Source organism: Mustela nivalis (assembly GCF_964662115.1).
Source record: "Mustela nivalis genome assembly, chromosome: 16".
Lineage (NCBI taxonomy): Eukaryota > Metazoa > Chordata > Mammalia > Carnivora > Mustelidae > Mustela > Mustela nivalis.
This window is the reverse complement of record NC_139035.1, coordinates 12096456-12106926: the sequence shown is the minus strand read 5'-3', so window position 1 is coordinate 12106926 and position 10471 is coordinate 12096456. Positions and strand designations below refer to the sequence as shown.

The window sequence follows — 10471 nt, the reverse complement described above, 5'->3', positions numbered from 1 at the left end:
AAGATACAACACCAAGAGTGAATCCCAGTGTCAACTATGGACTTTGGAGGACAATGGTGTGTCAACATAATTTCATCTATATATAATAAAACAAAGGTACCACCTTGGTGTATGATATTGATACTGTAGGAGGAGGTATATGTGTGAGCGGAGGGGTTATACAGAAACTCTCTGTACTTCCTGCTCAACTTTGCTGAAACCTAAACCTGCTCGAAAAAATTGAGCTTGTTTGGGCGCCTGGGTGGCTCAGTGGGTTAGGCCTCTGCCTTCAGCTCAGGTCATGATCTCAGGTTCTTGGGATCAAGCCCCGCATAGGGCTCTCTGCTCAGCGGGGAACCTGCTTCCCCCTCTCTGCCTGCCTCTCTGCCTACTTGTGATCTCTCTCTCTCCCTCTCTGTCAAATAAATAAAAAAAAATATTTTTAAAAATTAAGCTTGTTTATTAAGTAAATAAATAAGGACAACTTGCACATCTGAGAATACATAAAACGTTAATTAGTCTTTAGTATAGCATCTATTTTGACACTTACGTCTTTTTTCCTAATGCGGAGTTATTGAAATGAATAATGTCTTTTTCAGACCTTAAAGCTCAAGGGAAAGAGTCTTTCTAATGCTAAATGCCAGCTCCGCCCATCTTTTCTCCTCTTTCTCTTTGGGGGCTTTATTCATAATGTTACTCTCCAATGTTAAAGGCATTTTCCAATCAATCCTAACATCCCAGAAAACCCCTTATAAACCAAATAATTTTCATGAGGAGAACACATAAATAAATTGCAGGAATTCATGCCACATGATCATTAACATGAATGCTTAAAAATGTGTATTTAGGGCGCCTGGGTGGCACAGTGGGTTAAAGCCTCTGCCTTCCGCTCAGGTCATGATCCCACGGTCTGGGATCGAGTCCCTCATTGGGCTCTCTGCTCAGCAGGGAGCCTGCTTCCCTTCTCCTCTCTCTGCCTGCTTGTGATCTCTGTCAAATAAATAAATAAAATCTTTTTTAAAAATGTGTATTTAGACATTGTGTATTAGACCAACTTTTGCTAGAAATGCTAGGTCTTGAAAACATGTTTGGTGGCAGCACCAAGTTGTACATATTTACATATAACATAGTATTTTTGTATTCAATTATATGATTTATATTTGTAATGACATTATTTATGCAAAGTATAAAAACACAATAATAGTAATCTACGGAGAGGAAGGAGGGTAGGTGAGAGGCAGGCAAGAACACGGGGACTTCAACTTTATTTTCAAAATTTTTGGAAGAATCTGTTACGATACGTCCAGTTTTCTCCTGAAGGGCCCTGCGGGGTAAAAGTCCCTCGGGTTTCCTGGCCATTGTCGAAGGTGCTGCTCTCATTTGACCTGAAGCTGCCCTTTCAATGTTGAGAAGCAGGCCAGGCATTCTGAAATTTGTGAATTGAGGTTGCTCACTCTATCTTGACCATTGCATTTTATTGGCATTACCTGTAAACAGTAGATTTAAGAGTTCATTTAGACCCAAGATTAAATCCTTGTTCCATTGCTTGTTAGTAGTTTGCTGTCAAGTGAGTTATGTAATTCTGTTTCCTTGTCTGTAGAAACATTCCTCTCCGGTTGTTGTGAGATGTTACGTGGCGGCTGACATGCGGCTGATCTCAAGAAATGCCGGCTTTTTATTTTTTATTTTTAAAATTTATTTTATTTCCTTATTTCTTTTAAAGATTTTATTTATTTATTTATTTATTTATTTGACAGAGAGAGAGATCACTAGTAGGCAGAGCACCAGGCAGACGGAGAGGGGGAAGCAGGCTCCCCACCAAGCAGAAAGCCTGATAGACTCAATCCCAGGACCCTGAGACCATGACCTGAGCTGAAGGCAGAGGCTTAACCCACTGAGCCACCCAGGCACCCTACTTATTTATTTTTTAAAGATTTGTTTATTTATTTTAGAGAAAGAGAGAGAATGTGGGGGAAGGGCAGAGAGAGAGAGAGAGAGAAACTCAAGGAGACTCCTTGCTGAGTGCAGAGCCTGATGTGGGGCTGACATCAGGACCTGAGCTGAAACCAAGGCTACAATGCTTAACCAACTATGTCACCAGCGTCTCAAGATATGCCAGCCTTTTAAAGACTAACATCATCTTCCATCAGTAATAAAACAGCAGTTACAGTTCATGCCTCATGTTTTAGAGGTAATGGAAGAATAAGTGAGCATTTCCAAGCACACCACCAAAGAGGAAGCTGATATGTCATTGTAAAATGTGTGATGCCAGAAATTAAGTTTTCTCCACTAGCCCCAAACTACCACCAAGAGCATGGGTGCATCTAGTTATGTTACGTGATACATCATTTAGATCATCTGCATTAACCACAGAATAGAAGTCATGATCCAGAGTTACTACGAGTGAAAATAGGTGGGGGTTGGGGGGCACCTGGCTAGCTTACTTAGTAGAGTACAGGGCTCTGTGGCTTTTGATCTCAGGTTCACGAGTTCAAGCCCCTTGTTGGGCATAGAGCTTACTTTAAAAAAAAAAAAAAGCAATGGGGAGTAGAGGTAGGAAATTGTGTAACTTCAACATAAAGATATGTTGTGGTTTTGAAGGTAATAGTAGTGTGTTGAATATGTGACCTCCTGAGCTACCAAGGCAATGGACAGAGAAGTGATTCTGAATCCACAATCAGAAAATTCAGAATAGTATCCATCCTGAGTCCTTGTCTGACCACTTCAGGTTCTGAGGCCTCTTGGAACGGACGGTGGTTGCTCAAGTATTTCTCACAGGTTCTGAGGCCTCTTGGAACGGACGGTGGTTGCTCAAGTATTTCTCAAAGTGAGGTCTGTCTCGCCAATAAGAAGCAATCGGGTATCGTGTGTCACCTCCGGAGGAGATGTTCTGAAAAGGACACCTCACTTATGTAGGATTCTAGCCAAAAATAGATAACCCAAATCTAATCACTAGAAAACATTAGCCAAAGCCACAATAAGGGATGTTCTATTAAATAATTGGCTTGTGTTCTTAAAAAAAAAAGTCAATGTCATAAAGTAAAGATAGGCTCAGGCACTGTTCTGGATTGCAGGAAACAAAAGACATGTCACTCATAATGCAGTATGTACTGGATTGGATCCTGTATGGGGAGAAAAAGATATGAGAAAATGCATATTGGGGCAAACTGATGAAATTAGAATATGGACTGTTTATTAGATAAATGTATCCAATCAATGTTGAGTTTCCTGAATTTGATAACTGACCAGTGCTTATGTAAAGAGAATATTCTTTTTATTTTTTAAGGATTTTATTGGCTTATTTTCAGGGAGAGAGAGAGAGCACACAAGCAGCGGGAGGAACAGGCAGAGGGAGAAGCAGCCTCCCTGCTGAGCAAGGAGCCTGACTGGGGACCAGATCCAGGACCCTGGGATCATGACCTGAGCCAAAGGCAGACACTTAGTCCGCCGAGACACACAGGTGTCCCTGTAAAGAGAATATTCTTACTTTTAGGAAATACACACTGAAGTTTTAAGGAGTAAAGAGGTATGATGTACAACCTACTCTCAAATGATTTAGAAAAAAATTTTCTAGAGACAAATAGAGAAAAAAGAGAGTGATATAGTAAATGTAGCAAAATAAAAATTGATGAATCTTTGTAAAGCACGAGTTCTTTCTGCTATTTTTGCAGCTTTTCTCTAAATTTGAAATGATATCAAAATGAAAGGTAATTTTATTTTTTAATTTATTTTAAGATTTTATTTATTTGAGAGAGAGAGAGCATGAACAGAGGGAGGGGCAGAGGGAAAAGGAGAAGCAGAGTCCCCTCCAAGCAGGGAGCCCCACTTGGGACTGGATCCCAGGACCTCGAGATCATGACCTGAGCTGAAGGCAGCTTCTGAGCCGACTCAGCCATCCAGGTGCCTGCGAAACGAAAGGTAATTTTCTTTTTTTCTTTTTTTTTTTTTTTAAAGATTTTATTTATTTATTTGACAGAGAGAGAGATCACAAATAGGCAGAGAGACAGACAGAGAGAGAGATGAGGAGAAGCAGGCTCCCTGCTGAGCAGAGAGCCCTATGCGGGACTCGATCCCAGGCCCCTGGGATCATGACCTGAGCCGAAGGTAGAGGCTTAACCCACTGAGCCACCCAGGCGCCCCGAAAGGTAATTTTCAAAAGTGCCTGCAGATCACCTGCGTCAGGATGCTGCCGTACAGCTGTTGCTAATGAGGCTGACTCCTGGGCCCTGCCACTGACTACTGAAGCAGAAAGTCTGGGGGTAGAGTCTGGGAATTTTCATTAAAAAAAATTATTCTTGGTGATGGCTATCTATACTAACATCCGAAAACCACTGGAGTGGGCTTAAAATAATTTTCTTAGCTTAATTAGCCCAATGCCTGACGAAGAATATTCCTCACCCTCCTCCTAACAGCTAAAGCATAGAGTGTGCTTATCATATGGTAAGGACTATATATATTTTCTTCAATTCTCACCATCATTTCTATGAACTACTATGTGCTCATTTTACAGAGGGTGTAAAATGTTAGAAAGAGTAGGTAAATGGCCAAGGTCTTGTGCTGTGACGAGATGGGGCCAGGATTTGAATCGAAGGACAAACTGACTTGAGGGCCACACTCTTGCCACCAGGCTCTCGAGCCCAGCTGGGAAAACACATGTTCAGATTATAGGCTTTGACTATCATAAAACTGACATGGTGTTTGTCTCTTACAAAGTCAGTCCTTAATTGCATATTAAGGAAGGAAGCAACGAGGCAGCTACAGCAATGAGCATTATGATAAGGCCTGGAATTTCCCCTGCCAGTTCTCCATCCCCGTGACCAAGCCGGGGCCCTGTGATTGAGATAAGGCCACAGCCGGTTTGCTCTTCTAGATCATTACTGATTTTCCCATGCATTTTGCAGATCAGGCACCAGGCCAGATAAGGTCTGGATATACGTTCATCAACGATAGATCCACTCTAAGCGTGAGAGGGTTTCCTCAGTGAAGTGAAATGTCATAGTTACGTGTAACCAGGAAAAGAATTACAGATGACACCAAAGAAAAGCCTAGACTAAAAAGAAGTAGGCATTTCCCAAGGAAAGGGCTTCGCTAGTGCTGTCTCCTCCGGTCCAGGGCACTGCTACCCTCCTGAGACTCCATCCTCTGTAGAGGGAACAGCCAGTCTACAGAAGGAAGCCTGGAGAAGTCGTCGGACCCTCCCCGATTCCTGAACGTTAACCTTTTAATATCACTGCTAAGAGGTGGGCTAACAACTGCTCTTCTAATTCCAGAGGCCGAGGAGGTCTTTCCACTAAATCATGCTGCCTTCTGAATGAAAAAGATAAATCCTGACAGTTTTTCGCCATCATGATCTCATGTGTTTTTATAGGCTGAGAAGTGCAACCCTTGTGGTTAAAAAAAAACACCACCACCAAAACAAAACCAAAACTGTGCTTTTCAGTTGCCTTAGTTGAAATGCAATGTGTAAAGAATTAGTAGTGAATTTTGTTGTTGAGAGACTTATCTTTTCTAACTAGAAAAATGAAACATTCTCAGCAAAAAACACATCACTAATTTGAAGGGATTGAAGAACCACCGCCAGCTTAGTCCTATCACTGTATAGTCGTTGTATTCCTGAAGAACCTTCAGGTGACAGGTGACATGATCTTATACACTGAGAATCCTGAATCCACACAAAGAAAGTATTACAGCTAATAAATGAGTTCATCAAGGTCACAGGATACAAGGTTAGTATATAAAAAATGTTGTCCATACACTTGCAATAAAAAAAAATCTGAAAATGAAGTTAGGAAATCAATTCTATTTACAATAGCATCAAGAAGGATAAAATGCTCAGGAATACATTTGATAAAAAGCATAAAACCTATACTCTGAAGACTACAAAATATTGTTGAAAGTGATTAAAGATCTAAACAAATAAAAAGACTTCAAATTCTGACCCTCCCCAGGACACTGTGGATGCAACACAATCCTTATCTAAATCCCAGTTGGTTTTGTTTTGTTTTTAGAAAGCAACAAGCTGATCCTAAAATTCGTATGGAACTATTCAAGGGACCCAAAATAACTAAAACAATCTTGAAATAGAAGAGTGAAGATGGGAGAGTCACACTTCCTTATTTCAAAACTTACTACAAAGCCATAGTTACCAAGACAAGATGGTACTAGCGTAAGTTAAGACATATAGATCAAGGCCCTCTCCTCTCCCTGCGATGGCGTGTGCTCACCCATTGATATCTGTATACTCGGAAAAGGGGGAATCATCTGGCAAAAATGTAACTTTGCCTGCTGTGTTCAAGGTTCCCATTCGACCGGATAATGTGAACTTTGTTCACACCAACTTGTGCAAAAACAATAGACAGCCATATGCTGTCAGTGAATTAGCAGATCATCAAACCAGTGCTGAGTCTTGGGGTACTGGCAGAGCTGTGGCTCGAATTCCCAGAGTTCGAGGTGGTGGGACTCACCGTTCTGGCCAGGGTGCCTTTGGAAATATGTGTCGTGGGGGCCGCATGTTTGCACCCACCAAAACCTGGCACCGTTGGCATCGCAGAGTAAACATGACACAAAAGCGATATGCCATTTGCTCTGCCCTGGCTGCCTTGGCCTTACCAGCGCTGGTCATGTCTAAAGGTCATCGTTATCAAGGAAGTTCCTGAACTTCCTTTGGTGGTTGAAGATAAAGTTGAAGGCTACAAGAAGACCAAGGAGGCTGTTTTGCTTCTTAAAAAATTTAAAGCCCGGAATGATATCAAAAAGGTCTATGCCTCTCAGCGAATGAGAGCTGGCAAGGGCAAAATGAGAAACCGCCGTCGATTCCAGCGCAGGGACCCTGCATCATCTACAATGAAGACAATGGTATCATCAAGGCCTTCAGAAACATTCCTGGAATTACTTTACTTAATGTAAGCAAACTGAACATTTTGAAACTTGCTCCTGGTGGGCATGTGGGACATTTCTGCATTTGGACTGAAAGTGCGTTCCGCAAGTTAGACGATCTTTATGGCACTTGGCGTAAGGCTGCCTCCCTTAAGAGTAATCACAACCTCCCATGCATAAGATGCTTAATACAGACCTTAGCAGAATCTTGAAAAGTCCAGAGATCCAAAGAGCCCTCCGAGCACCACGCAAGAAGATTCATCGCAGGGTCCTGAAGAAGAATCCACTGAAGAACCTGAGAATCATGTTGAAACTAAACCCCTATGCAAAGACCATGCGCCGGAACACCATTCTTCGCCAGGCCAAGAATCACAAACTCCGGATGGATAAGGCGGCGGCAGCCTTAGAAGCCAAATCAGATGAGAAGGGAGTTCCAGGCAAGAAGCCTGTGGTAGGGGGGCGCCTGGGTGGCTCAGTGGGTTAAGCCGCTGCCTTTGGCTCAGGTCATGATCTCAGGGTCCTGGGATCGAGTCCCGCATCGGGCTCTCTGCTCGGCAGGGAGCCTGCTTCCTCCTTCTCTCTCTGCCTGCCTCTCCATCTACTTGTGATTTCTCTCTGTCAAATAAATAAATAAAATCTTTTAAAAAAAAAAAAAAAAGAAGCCTGTGGTAGGGAAGAAAGGAAAGAAGGCTGTTAGTGTGAAGAAGCAGAAGAAACCTGTGGTGGGGAAAAAGGCTGCAGCTACCAAGAAACCAGCGGCTGATAAGAAGCCTGCAGAAAAGAAACCCACTGCAGAGAAGCCTGCTGCCTAAAAACTTAATGTTTATTCATAAAAGTCAAATAATTTTGGACAGCTAATTTTGAATAAAGACATGATCAAAGCCAAAAAAAAAAAAAAGAAAAAGAAAGACATATAGATCAATAGATATCATTGAAGGCCCGGAAATACACCCTCACATTTATGGTCAGTCGATTCTGAAAAGGGCACCAGCCTCCTCCAATGGAGGAAAAATAGTCTGGGGCAACTGGATGGCCACATGCAAAAGAATGAAGGTGGACCCTCACCTCACACCTCATACAAAAATCGGCTCAAACTGTAAAACTTAAATTCTTGGAAGAAAACATGGGTGTAAATCTTTGAGATCTTGGATTAAGCCACGGTTTCTTAGATATGACACCAAAAGCACAAGCATCAACAATAACAACAAATAGTTAAATTAGATATAATCAATATTAGATATTTTGGGAGACTCCTGGGTGGCTCAGTGGGTTAAGCCCCTGCCTTTGGCTCTGGTCATGATCTCAGGGTCCTGGGATCAAGCCCCATATCGGGCTCTCTGCTCAGCAGGGAGCCTGCCTCCCCCCCTCTCTCTGCCTGCTTGTGATCTGTCTGTCAAATAAATAAACAAAATCTTTAAAAAAAAATTAGAAATTTTTGCTGTTGTACCATCAAGAAGAGAAAAGAAAACCCACAGAATGGTAGAGAATACTTGCAAATCATCTATCTGGTAAGGTCCTAATGTATTTAGGCTATGTAAAGCACTTTTATAACCCAACTCTAAAAAGACAACCCGAAGTAAAAAGGTTAAAGTGTCTGAATAGATACTTTTCCAGAGAAAATATACAAATGGCCAATAAGCATATGAAAAGATAGTCAATATCATCTTTTTTTTTTTAAAGAGAGAGAGAGAGCGAGCACATGAGTAGAGGGAGGGGCCGAGGAGAGGGAAAGAGAATCTTAAGCAGCTCATACATACCCAGCATGGAACCTGAAGCAGGGCTTGATCTCACGACCCTGAGATCACGACCTAAGCTGAATCAAAAGTTGGATGCTTAACCAACTGAACCGCCTGGGCACCCCAAGATAGTCAGGATCATTAAATATCAGGAAAATGTAAATCAAAACCACAATGAGATATCATTTTACACCCATTAGGATGCCTGTAAGCAAAAAGAGGGAGAATAGCAAGTGTTGATGAGAATATAGAGAAATTGGACCCCTTATTGGGATGGGAAATGGTGTAGCCATTTTGAGAAATGGTTTGGTAGTTCCTCAAAAGGTTAAATGTAGAGTTACCTTATGATCCAGCAATTCCACTCCTAGGACTATGACCAAGAGAACAGAAAACATATTGCACAGGAATGGTCCTAACAGCATAATTCATAATAGCCCCAAAGCGGAAGCAACCCCAACATCAGCCAGCCAATGAATCGGTAAATAAAATGTGTTGTACCAACACCATAGACTAGTATTGGACAATAGAAACAAATGCAGTTCCAATCCATTCCACAACATGGATGAACCTTGAAAACATTATGCTAAGTGATAAAATCCAAACACAAAAGGCCATAGTGTGTTGACTCCATTTATATAAAATGTCTAGAATGGGTCAATCCATAGAGACATAAAAAAGAAGAGCAGTTTCCTAGGGCTGAGGAGTTTGGGGAGAAATGATGGAATGACTGCTAGTGGATATAGGGTTTCTTGTTGGACTCATGAAAATGTTTTAAAACTGATTTTGGTGATAGCGGCACAATTCCACGAATATACTGAAAACCGTTCAACACTTTAAATGGGTGAATTATGTGGTATGAGAATTGTATATCAATAAAGCTGTTTTACATCTATATGTGCATATATATCTATATATTTATACCTGCGTATTTATAGCCACTTACTTATAAAGAACCTCAGGTCTATTGTTGTTGGTTTTTTTCCCTTTCCTCTCAGTAAGAAGAATTGTTCATACGGCTCGTCACTACTTAGAAGTTCAATGTCTTAAAAATAGTCACACAAAATGAGGAAATTCCTAGTAACTCTTTCCCTTAATGTGCCTAAGAAATGTGAATTAAAACTTCTCCAGATCAAAAGCACTAGAAGGTGGCTGCAGACAGGTTTCCAGCTGGGGGCAAAGAGTCAGGCAGGAGACAGTCCCTTCTGCTGGGCCCAAGGGAAGAGAACGCAGATCAGAAGTTTAAGGTGAGGAGGGTATTGTATTTGAAGTGAAACAGATGGGCTGGAAGCAGATCAGGGATATACCAAAGGATTTCCAAGTGTGCCAGTCTTCTGTACTGGGCATTGTGACTTTTTTCCACTGAGTCCAATATTGTCAGTCTGGGTTGGACAAAAAAAAAAAATGGATTTTCATGGCCATCCCTGGCTTTGTGGGATGGTGTAATAAAAAGACTATGGGAAAGGCAAGTTGAAGGTCCCAGTGGGAATGATAAATGAGGTGAGAGATACCCAGGGAGAGAGTGCACAGGGGTCAAAGGTGGGGTGGGGCGTTCCAAGTTGGGAAGAATGGACAGAGCCGGAAGGACAGATGGTCATGATCAGAGGCCAGAATATTGGAGATTAATTGTCATAACTGAAGCAGTTCTGGGTGGTGACAAGGCTCAAGGAGAGCCCCAGAGTGGGTTGCTGGTGGGCGGGTGCTACGGAATCCCTAAATTTGCATTCTTGGAGCTGCTAGATGTTGGGGCAGTGTTTTAGCTTTTCTGACTGAATCAGCTATTTTCAGGAATGGGGGCAGAATTTATTGCTACCTTTAAAAGAGAGAAACATGCCTGTCTTGGCCACACACGCAGTTGGCCCCCCAAATTGCCTAAACTCATC

At 42.0% G+C, this 10471-nt stretch overlaps 1 long non-coding RNA gene and 1 pseudogene across 2 annotated transcripts; one reads left to right on the top strand and one right to left on the bottom strand.

The window, feature by feature from the left end:
- Positions 1 to 6188: 6188 nt before the first annotated feature.
- Positions 6189 to 7667, top strand: LOC309850202 (large ribosomal subunit protein uL4-like; annotated as a pseudogene). The gene is made up of 2 exons: positions 6189 to 7322; positions 7528 to 7667. The product of its transcript is annotated as a large ribosomal subunit protein uL4-like (transcript).
- Positions 7066 to 7765, bottom strand: LOC309850203. The gene is made up of 2 exons (XR_014304132.1): positions 7519 to 7765; positions 7066 to 7301 (listed from the first exon to the last, which is right to left on the bottom strand). It is a non-coding gene; the product is annotated as an uncharacterized lncRNA (long non-coding RNA).
- Between the last annotated feature and the right edge of the window lie 2706 nt (positions 7766 to 10471).